Source organism: Nansenia antarctica, assembly GCF_963989245.1.
Source record: "Nansenia antarctica genome assembly, contig: SCAFFOLD_59, whole genome shotgun sequence".
Classification (NCBI taxonomy): domain Eukaryota; kingdom Metazoa; phylum Chordata; class Actinopteri; order Argentiniformes; family Microstomatidae; genus Nansenia; species Nansenia antarctica.
In genome coordinates, this window is record NW_027663094.1 from 115238 (window position 1) to 125000 (window position 9763).

A 9763-nucleotide genomic window follows, 5' to 3' on the forward strand; every position below is an offset into this window, starting at 1 on the left:
GCAATTAAAAAACCACTTGCGGTTGAGGCTTTATGGAGCCGAGAGCTTGGTGAATTGGATTTCCACCCAAACTGGGACACAATATGGTCTAATCTCAATTCAACCTCCAAAAATTTAGCTCATCAGTTAATTCATTTTAAAGTCATCCACAGGGCCTATGCTACACCATATAGAAGATACTTAATGAAACTACAACCCAACTACTACTGTCAATTCTGCCCTACCCCGACACCGGGTTCATTTCTCCATATGTTCTGGGAGTGTCCAGTCGTGGCCAACTTTTGGAACCATGTCAATTCTGTAATGTCCAAGTTATTTAAGATTGACTATGTTCCTAATCCATGTTTATGTTTGCTCAATGATGACTCTGATTTCGATTTAAGTATTACACAAAAGAAAATGCTATTTGCTGGTTTCACCTCTGCAAAAAAAACTATTCTTCAACATTGGATAACACCTGATTTCAGTATGAACACTTTTTGGTTTTACTCTTTACAGAGGATTGTGAATCTTGAGTGCACAACGGCCAGATTGAACAAAGCAAGGCCCAGTACAGTTGATGCATGGAAGGCTTATTCATTGAACTTGACTAACTTGACTGCTCTATGATTTGATTTTCCACTTACCCCAATCCGGATTGTGTTGTATTTCTACTATCTGGCTGTGACTTGTCTGCTACACTACCCCTTTTCTTTTTTGTTTTCTTTATATTTTTTCCCTCCCTTCCTTTCTTGTTCTGTATTGTCGTTGTTATGTGTTGATAAAAGCAATAAAAAATCTTGATCACAAAAAAGAAAGAAATAAGTACCATGGCCAGAACCAAGCAAACCGCTCGTAAGTCCACCGGCGGCAAAGCCCCCAGGAAGCAGCTCGCCACCAAGGCTGCCCGCAAAAGCGCCCCGGCCACCGGCGGCGTGAAGAAGCCTCACCGCTACAGGCCCGGCACCGTGGCTCTGAGGGAGATCCGTCGTTACCAGAAGTCCACCGAGCTGCTGATCCGCAAGCTGCCCTTCCAGCGCCTGGTGAGAGAAATCACCCGGCGACGACCCCCCCTCCCCCCTCCCTCCCCCACCCGGCGATGACCCCCCCTCCCCCCTCCCTCCCCCACCCGGCGACGACCCCCCCTCCCCCACCACCCGGAGACTCTCTACCGAAACCGTGGAACAATGGGCAACCCCCCCCATCCCCCAATCCTCAACTTGACGATGACCTGAATGGAGACTACTGACACTGTACATACTTTGTGTTTTGTCCCCCGCCCCCACCTGTGGTGTATGTCCCCACCTGTCCTACCCGCTGTACATACCTTATGTTTTGTTGTATTGTTCTTCCCATGTTGGATGTATGTTTATCTTGTAGATAGTACTAGTTATTTGTCTGTATTATCTTGTAGATAGTACTAGTTTTTTTGTCTGTCTTACATGTAACGATGAATTGAGTATCAAGGACCCCAATTGAAATAAGCCAGTGGCTTTCTTGGGTTTTTATCCTGTTAGTTGACCTTGTATGTAATATGTACTTTCATGTACCTACTTCTGCAAATCTTCTAATAAAGTTCTCAATCAATCAATCAATGTGTTTGCACATACGATCGCTTTTTTGTGATATGTTGCTCCTCTTGTGATGTCCTGGAAACGAACGCATCAGCTGCAGCGTCTTTTGTATTGATCAGCTGTCAGCTGTGTTATTACGGGTACGTTCGTAAATGCACAAACGGTCAGTTCGCTCGGACAAAACCGTGTTTTCAGTCAGAGCGCCCATCTCTGAGCGCTCCCAGAGCGCAGAGCTCTGAACTTTGGAACTTTGTTATGTTTTGATATGTTTTGATATGAGAAATTCGAAATGGTCAGTTTATGAAAATAATACCATAGAATACTAAATAAAATATTAAAATAATAGCCCCCTAGCGTTTGCCGACATATTGTGACACCACCCCCCCCCCCCCAAAGTCCAATCAAAAATGAATAAATATTAGCATCATAAAACAGCAATTTGGAGAAATGTACGGAACCCCTAAAGGGACGTGGGGAAAAAATAAAATAAAATAATGTTTCTCGTGCTCACGAGATAGTTTTCTCGTGCTCACAAGATAGTTTTCTCGTGCTCACGCGATAGTATTTCGAAAACAAGTAGTCGTCAGATGTGCTAGACTTGGACACATCCAGAAGATGGCAGTAGTGCAACCCTAAGGATGCAAGCTGCCGTTAAACCCAACAGAAGAAGAAGAAGAAGTCAGATGTGCTAACCATGGCGGAAGATATATACTTGTACATGAAGTCAAGAGATATACCTGACCGGGTAATAAACCAACTAAAAGCAGATAAGGTGAGAATGAATGTTAATTTATAATATAAAGTAAGCAATACACTATAGAGTATTATTTCTAGCTTTCTGGTGCAAGCACCTTCCGTTCAATAGATTTTTATACGTTTGCCTTTCAGATCGACATCGACGTCATAGATGTGATGACTGATGAGCAGCTAAAAGAGTATATAGAACAATATGGTGACCGACTTGCAATCCGTGCATTTTGTCGCCAAAAAACTGTGAAGTCAGGAGGAGTGGAGACAGTTAAGTCTTCTCTCATGCAGAAAGTAAGAGAGAGGCTTGGGGAAAACCATAGGAAAACTCCTGCCAACCCAGAAGAAGGCTCCGGTATTGGAAACCAACATGCCGTCAAAGACACCCGGCGGGTTGAAATGGGATGGCTCCACTCTGAGGACGGCACTTTTCACCAAGTAAAAACCAGAAAGGGAGGTGGAACACGGCACCTTTCGGTCCAGAAATCAACACAGATGAGGGAACTGCTGGAGACAGGCAAAGGCTTGTTTTTTCCAAATGGACATTCGTCCAAAGGGCCGATGGCAAATTTCGAATTTGATATTCGTGATTATAGTCACAACGCATTATCCCCTGAAGTCACAGTGGCCCAGCTGTACGAGCAGACCAAACTAAGGATGTTGCGCGTTTACACAACCACACTGGCTAAAGACGTGACACCGGTATCTGTCTCTGATGTTTCATCATCGGACTTCGAGCCCCCAGAGGAGAGTCAAATGAAGGTAATGTATATTCTGCCACGTATCAATACTATATTGTATTTATATTGATAGGCTATTAATTGTGAAATATTGGGCGGGAGGTGGTTATCAAGTGGTAGCCTATTGTGGACAAACATTAGACTGGGTAAACCCAGCCCGATCTGCCAGCGATTTTATTTCGCCCTGCAGCTTAAATAAGATTGAGCTTGGTCTGGTGATAGCCAGGCTAGACAAACATGTATTTCAGATTCTAAAATGAAAATAACGGAGTAATTACTGAATAGTAATGGGCCACAGAATTTGACTAAAGACTCGTGTATGCGTGTATAAGTCAAGATGCGCAGCCAGAGAGGCGCTTAGTTCCGAAAGATTTTCTTTGAACAGTTGGACAATATGTGGCTGTATAATCTTATCTTTGATTTTGCATCATCTGATCCAAGCAGTCATGTGTACTATTAATTGCTGATCATCTGAATTCTTTATAGACTAGGAAAAGGCTGAGACGATCCTTGAGGAACACAACTAGGAGAAGTCATCACTGGAGGACTACAATTGATTATCAAGTGGATCATCCAGAGAGCTCCGCTGATTTAGGTGCAGCACCCAGTGGTTCAATGGAGGAAAACCATGAAAACGTAAGCCCCATTTCGTAGACCCAGTCTGTGATAGAACTTGTGTTGTATAGAGATTAATTTGTGCAGTAATGTTCAAACATTACTTTTTAAGATTCAAACAAAAAATAATTTATTAAAAGTTATAGTTTCCTGTAGTGGCATTTAGGTTACATCTGCATGACACAGCAGCTATGTTTAGAATAAATCACAGGTGAAGTCTATGAGGACAGAGAGATGGAGAGATCATGATTTCGTTGCAAACAACAAATGTAATTCGATCTTACATTTTGACTGCAGCTAATGGAAATGGGCCAATGGTTTTGAATTCAACGCCACATTAACTCAATGCATATACCAAAAAAAAACCTGCTCAGGTGCAAGGTGTTTTAACCACATGCATGTGATAGTACACATGACTGCTTGGATCAGATGATGCAAAATCAAAGATAAGATAATAATTGCATGTTTGTTTGTATGTTTTTTAATTGAATTATCAACAGACAGGAGAACCAATCAGCCAATCAAGACAATCAACTCCTGTGATGAGTAACACAGAGGTTCTGCATCCACCATCTGCCGATACTTGCCAATCAACAAGCAGCCATGGATCTGAAGATGAATGTTTAATGGCTGAGTCAAATCAAGATGCAAACCAGTCGTTAAATGATGAGGCAGATCTTGCCCTTGCCACCCAAGCATCTGTTGAGGAATTCGAAGTACACTTTGGACCCGTTATTGGTGATGATTGGGATAATGAAGACTCCACCCTTCCCTGGAATCCACATGACTTTAACAGTATGCAGGTATAGTGTAGAACTAACCTCTGACATTACTGCCATGGATGACTGCCATTATTGATCCATTTGAAGAGTTTTTCTTAGTAATTACAATGTATATACATTTTACAAAATACAGTGACAAATTGCCAATGTCTTCAGATTGATTTTTCATCCAAATATTCAAAATTAAAAGATATTCTATTTATTGTGATGTAAAAAAGAAAAGCAGCACATCTATATAATTCATAATATCTACTGTACCTAATCACACCTTTTCATGCTAATTAATATATTGATTGTCAAGATGTTTATTCATTTTATACTTGCTAATTGATGAATCAATCTATAATCACACCTAACTGCCTTTTTAAAAATCTTGTAGCACTCTACACTGAATGACGGACCTGAATCATCAAGCAGTCTTCCAGCTGCACCAGACCCATTTGAAAAAGAATTTGTCCTTGTGAAAATAAGACGAGTAAACATAGTTGATGATGTCCTTAATGTCTTCATGGAACCAAAAGTACTGAAAGCTAATCTAAAAATTGAGTTTACAAATGAGAAAGCTGTGGATATTGATGGTGTGTCAAGAGAGGCATACTCCGCGTTCTGGGAAAATTTCTTGGAACAGTGTGAGGGGGAAGAAGAACGAGTGCCCAGACTACAACCAGACTATCCCGAGAAGAAATGGCAAGCTCTTGGAAGAGTGTGGTTGAAAGGATACCTGGACCACAATTTCATGCCAATCAGACTGTCACCAGCTTTTGTTCTAGCCTGTTGTCAAGGAGTTAGTTCGGTGGATGAAGAATTCTTGATGATGTCATTTGCCAGATTTCTTTCAGGGAATGAGCGTGCATCGCTTGAAAAAGCACTACAGGGCAACATTGATGAAACTGTTGAAGAGGACTTACTTGAGATCTTCTCAAGAATGGGCTCACACTGCCTGCCCTCTAAAGATAACTTACGAGCTGCCATCTTAACAATGGCGCACAAAGCTCTGATTCAAGAGCCTAAATTCATAATTGACTGTTTCCACTCCTGTATTCACAATGCTGTGCCAGCACTCATAACCAAAGAGAGCATAATGGAGCTTTATGAATCTAAGAGGCCAACTAACAAGAAAGTGGCCCAGATGATAAAGCCATCAACTGATAGTCTAAATCCACAAGAGCAGACAGCTCTTAACCACCTGCTACGGTATGTTAGAAGCATCGACCAAAAAAATTGGAGATCTTCTTACGCTTCTGCACAGGATCCACTGTGTTGTGCAAAGACACAATCGAAGTAACTTTTAATAGATTGTGTGGTTTAAGTCGCAGGCCTGTAGCACACACATGTGGAGCGGTTCTTGAGTTACCATGCACCTACAGCTCATACCCTGAGTTTCGTAAAGAGTTTGACAATATCCTGTCTGGTGACTGCTTTACAATGGATATTGTGTAGTGAATGTAAGGGAACTTACACATGTCAATCTTCCACTGATATTGTTATGACATTTGTCGGTAACACTTTATTTTATGGGGTCCCAAATACAACTGTGTAACAATATGTAATGTCATGTATCTATGGAAGCATATAGTGGACTTAATTAGCATTAACATTTGAATTAAGTCTACTATATGCTTCCATATGTATGTAACCACTGACCCTTACCCTATGTACACTGTACACCATTTGGGTAACACTTTATTTTAAGGGGTCCCTGATACAATGTATCTACACCATTAAGTACAGTGTGACAACCTATGTACTAATATGTAATACCACACATTTACATTGTACATACATTATGGAAGGTTAGGGGTTAGGTACAATTTAAATACATGATATTAGTACATAGGTTGTCACACTGTACTTAATGATGTAGATACATTGTATCAGGGGACCCCTTAAAATAAAGTGTTAGCCCCATTTGTTTGAAACAAACAATTTCTACAGATTTACATTTATTTACATTCAAAACACTTCTTTTGTTCATTCATGTATTACACAACCAAGTATTTGCATGTTGGTACTGTTCTGTCAAGAGCATAATTGTTCAATTTTGTTCAATAAAGATTCCTTGTTCTTCTTTTCTTTATTGTGGTTTTGTTTGTTTCCTGTTCATTACTGATTTAAAGTCAAAGTAAAACATCAATGACAATGCTCCTGTCCTATACCACAACAAATGTAGTTCCATCTAAAATTAGAGAGCAGATCTTATCTCATTCTTCAAATGCAGGTACAAATCCACTGCTTGATAAGCATCAGCTGAAAGATGCAGCTGTGACTCAACCATCAGAACGTTGCAGATGTTGTAGATGTCTGTGTCACATGGCACTGCTGGTCGAAATGTGCAGTTACTCTGACATAACTGTACATCAGCTCTGTCCACTGGGGAAAGGCAGTCTTCACTTCGGTAGAGTTCTGGGAACATGTACATGATTCGGGGTCGACCACTGGGTACCCCGTTATTCTTCGATGGTCTGATGACATGTGAATCCCACACTTTGATGGTCTCATTTAATTCGTCCTAGAAAAATACAATTCGTTATTCTCATGGGCCTTACATACATTATGAAATTATTTGAAACTAATCATGTTAAATGTTAAAGTTGTTGATGAAGTTAATTATTGGTAATAAACAAAACATCGAAAATCAGAGTTGGTCGCGCTGCATTTGCCATGTCAGCACCATGGACAGGTTCGTAGCTCAGCTGACGTGGAAAAGCACCGCAGACCATGCAAAAAAAACGCTGTTAGAGCCATCTTCGCTTTTCATTATGAATTATTGGAATTATTACTGTAGGACACCACATGGATGAGACACTTGAGTGCCATACAGTAGGCCCTTTTCACCACCATGCAGTGCCTGCTCATTGGAAAGTTTCAGATGATAGAATGTTTAACACAATAGCCTATGGCACATTTGTAGCTCACCTGAATGATACCCATGAAGCAGAACTGAATTAGACTTCTGTCCAAATAAGTACCATCGAACAAACCACGGTCCTTCAGATCAGTGAACAGAGAAATGTAGAATTCCATTGATTCCCTTCTGAGGAAGCCCCACCAACTCTCTATTCGCTGATTTGCGGTGCTTGCCCCTTCGATGTAGCTGTCAATACCAGAGCCGTCGTGAATGTTGCGACGGAGAAAACGCTGAAAGTCTCTGACTTTAACATTCTCTGTGCCCCGGTCGGCTCTGGCAATCCTTGGACAGCCACCTGATCTCTTGACTGCTTCCATGTAGTAGCCTCCAATGATTTTTGGGTCACTGCTGGTAGTGAATGCATTCATCCAGATAATTTTACGGGAAAACCCGTCAATGCAGCCGTTTATACAGATACCGACTTCAGTTTGTCATAGGAGTCGAAGTGCCAAATATAATTGGGCCCTTTTGCAAAATACCTTCGGCGATGGAGACGTCTTAGTCCTCTGAGTGTTATGATGTAACTAAGAAAAGAGTCAAGTGTGGCAGAACCCCAGAACAGACGGACACAAGAGGCAAATAAACAATAAAAGGATTTATTAAAATGGACAAAATAATAAACCTACTCTAACGGGACCTAAGTGGGGGGAATGTGTGGATGCCAGAAAACTAGAAAATGTAAATGAGGTGTGAGTGGGACTGTACTCTATGTGTCTGAGTGTGAGTGTCTAGCGTGCAAGAGCTAGTGGTGTAGATATGTAGATGAGTGAAGTGTTGAAATATGTACGTGTACTAACCAGTCCAGAGCAGAGAGGGGGAATAGTCAGCAGGCAGGCAGGGGGGGGTTTGGCAGGGGGATTAGTCGGCAGGCAGGCTGGGGGTTAGGCAGGAGAAGTAGTCGGCAGGCAGGCTGGGGCATAGGCAGGAGACGTAGTCGATAGGCAGGCAGGGGTCTAGGCAGGGAAGGCAGGTTCCTTTGGGGAGCGAGGGTAAACAAAGAAAACAACAAGAGTTAACAAAATAACAAACAAACAAAACTCGGACGTGAAAACTACTAGAACTAGAATCGACAAACGGGAGAGCCAAACAACTAACCACATGGGTCAAAATAATCAAGCGTCGGAGGAAGGTTTCTGGGGCTCTTTATAGGGCTGCCTCTTCCTGAGTTGATAGCCTGCTGTGGAAGGTCCAGCTGTCTCCACTTGAGCCTGATGAGGCTCAACGAGCGCCAACGAGGCAGGAGGGGGCGGAGCCGAAGAGGGATTCACAACACTGAGTTCAACACCCCTTGGGTCAAGTACTTTCAGAATTAATCGGATCTCTTCTTTCTTGACGTGCAATCCATTCTCCATGCATTTTCTGTACATCCACCTATACCCACAGAGCTGGCCAGATGTTTTTAACTGTTCCTCAATGAACTCAACTACGCGATCCAAAGTGGTGTAGTTCTTGCGCCGAGAAAGACCACACGACTTCAGAATTCGTTTTAAATGTCTTTGAGACACAACATAATGGTGACGACTTGCAAGTAAAGTAACTATGTCTTTATAATGAAGTCCCAGGTCAAAATACAGCTTAACTAATTCTTGAACAGTCATATCTTCCGCCATGGTTAGCACATCTGACGACTACTTGTTTTCGAAATACTATCGCGTGAGCACGAGAAAGTATCGCGTGAGCACGAGAAAACTATCTCGTGAGCAAGAGAAACATTTTTTTTTTTTTTCCCCACGTCCCTTTAGGGGTTCCGTAGAAATGCAACACCAGCACACTTAAAAAAAACTAACAATGTTAGTTGTAATGTACAGTTCTGCAGCCTACTGTTTGTTCTGCATCGGACATGTGTGAAATTGCTGCTGTTCCGTAGCGTCTGTCTGTATTCTCTGATGTTGTCTGAGTTTGTTTAACACTCAGAAACAGCATTTTTATTCACATTCACATGGCTTTTCTGCTCTCTGGTAAACTAATGATAATGATATTCCAACTGCCCAGTTAAATCCAATCTATTATTTGGCATTCAGTGACATGCTTTTTAAATTATATAACACAGAATATTAGTCAACATTAATATTTAGGGAAGAAAATAAGCCTACTTTTTTTGATGGGGGGGGCGGTAAGAGACCTGGATAATGGACAGGGGGGCGCTGGCCCAAAAAAGGTTGAGAACCACTGGACTAGGAGCAAGCTGCTGTCCATCAGGGACAACCCCAACCACCCCCTCCATCATGTCCTCGCTGGGCAAACCAGCAGCCGCCGCAGAGGGTGGTTCATTTCGGTACGCTCCAGGACGGAGCGATATAAAAAAATCATTTATCCCGGCTGCACTAAGACTGTTCAATGGCAACTAAAGTAGTAGTCGGGGTCAAGGCTCCTGAATCTGTATTTATTTATTTATTTTAATCATCATCACTTTTTAGT